The sequence below is a fragment of the Ostrea edulis genome, chromosome 9 (genome assembly GCF_947568905.1).
Source record: "Ostrea edulis chromosome 9, xbOstEdul1.1, whole genome shotgun sequence".
Taxonomy (NCBI): domain Eukaryota; kingdom Metazoa; phylum Mollusca; class Bivalvia; order Ostreida; family Ostreidae; genus Ostrea; species Ostrea edulis.
In genome coordinates, this window is record NC_079172.1 from 6,962,660 (window position 1) to 6,964,798 (window position 2,139).

General features: G+C 34.7%; 1 protein-coding gene across 1 annotated transcript in view; it reads right to left on the reverse strand.

Moving 5' to 3' along the window:
* LOC125658495 (beta-1,3-galactosyltransferase 1-like) overlaps positions 1–806 on the reverse strand; it is a 51,788-nt gene extending 50,982 nt beyond the window's left edge. Inside the window, exon 1 of the mRNA XM_048889771.2 lies at positions 748–806. The gene's annotated coding sequence lies outside the window, so the exon portion shown is untranslated. The remainder of the gene's footprint in view (positions 1–747) is intronic.
* Positions 807–2,139: the final 1,333 nt, after the last annotated feature.

Consider the following 2,139-nt stretch of genomic DNA (forward strand, 5'->3'; position numbering starts at 1 on the left):
TTAGTGACTTTGAAAGTAGAAATAAGGAGAGTGAAAGCAATCAGGAGCATACATATTAGAGAAAAGTCGTCAAAGGTTATAAAGGTCACAGTAAAGGCAGCAGACGACAACAGAAATAAAATACAGTATACAAGTCTATCAATCACATTCATGTATTTGACTGTAATCATAATTGCTGATGTGCATGTCGGGTATTTTGGAGTAATCTAAATTTAGCAAGAACTTAATACGGGACTTTAATTAACATAAAACCCTCGGAGAGGGCTAAAATAGGTTGTCTCTGTTAACCAATCCCATTCATGTTCTGAATATTTGATATATATATATTTCTGATTAAAACCCTGAACATCACATAATATATATGTAGCTGCGCTCGCTCATTGGTAACACCGTCAGCATATCATAAAATGCATTTTCTGATCACGAAACACCGACTTTTCATTTTTAGAAATAGATTGAATACTCAATTATGACTTATCACACTTATGATGACTTCTCATGTCGAATTCTCCATCACAATCTCTATCTATTTCTCTCTCTGTATAAAAGAGAGAGAGAGAGAACACCTCGGTCCTTAATAGTTCAGGGGTCAATGTACCCTTCTCCAATTGATACAGGTAGTTGGGAGTGTAAACGGCGGCCCTTGACACACACACGCACATCTCAATTTATACAGTTATTGAAATAATCTTAAATAACAATTCTTAAGATAGTTTTTCTGATACATGCATTACATATTTACTTTACCTTTCACTGATATTAGTCATCACTATGGCACATCACATCACAGATCCGTTTTGTTCGGGATACATTTTGCTCCAATACGCTTCACATCGTTTTCATAGATTTTTGTAGTGAAACTCATCGATTTTTTTACTTGAATTCGCTTGTTGTCGCATTCCTTTCCCGAAGCTTGCAACACCTGTTGCGCATATTGTTAAAAGTCCGGAATAATTTATACACACCTATTCCAACATTAATGAAGTCAAATACAGATTCGCCTTTCCCAATACTAAGTACTTCAGTAAACTATTTGGATAAACTATTTGCAAAAATCATTTAAAAATCACTGTGAAGTCATTTTGAAATCATCATGTAGCAAAATCGTCATGGTTCGTTTACCCTATTAAAGGACTTAAAGGACTGACAGGGGCGGATCCAGGAATTGCGGTTACGGGGGCGCCACTTTATGAGGCAGGGGATCTGGGGGCCCAGGGGGCGAAGCCCCTGGATGCTCCTGGATTTAACAGATTTTATAGGGCTTGAAATATGTGTCATGTTTAAGTCATTTGTACTATTTTCTATCATTTTTAATAAAGTGAAATTAGTCAAATGACGCCAATTTGAAGGGTTTTTGAAAAAATTAAGTTCTCACAATAAAGTAATTCAAGAAATAAAAAGATGTTGTCATTCATTTCTCCGTGAGTGGAAGAAATTACTGCTTCTTTTGTCGTTTAGTACATTTTTTAAAACAAGATACCACGATTTAACCGGCGCCCCCCCCCCCCCCTTAAATCCGCCACTGACTGAAATGAATGATCAAGTTTAATCCCAATAAAACCCGAAAGTATGATTATTTCTAGAAAACAAACTCCCATCCACCACCCACCTTTAGTTATGAACTCTATAACCATCCTTGAAGTAACTGAATATAAATAAGCATCTAGGTCTAACTCTATCTTACATGTACAATGGAAATTTCAATGAACCGTGTCGGTGATTAGAACTTCATTAAGACATTGAATTTGTTAAGACATCTGAAATTTAAATTAAAACACCAAACGCTTCAAGCAATGCATATCATATGGGGCAACTGCTCAATCTAATATAAAGAAAAACTAGAAAAACTTAATCTGGAAGACGGCCGCATAATAACAAACGCAACAAGATACTGCATTTCACATTTAGTTTACAATGAAATAATGGATTAGAAACTTCAGAAAAATGACGACAAAAACATAAGTTAATACAGATGTATAGAATGATAAATGGATTAACATCAAGTTAATACAGGTGTATAGAATGATAAATGGATTAACATCAAGTTAATACAGATGTATAGAATGATAAATGGATTAACATCAAGTTAATACAGGTGTATAGAATGATAAATGGATTAACATCAAGTTAATACAGGTG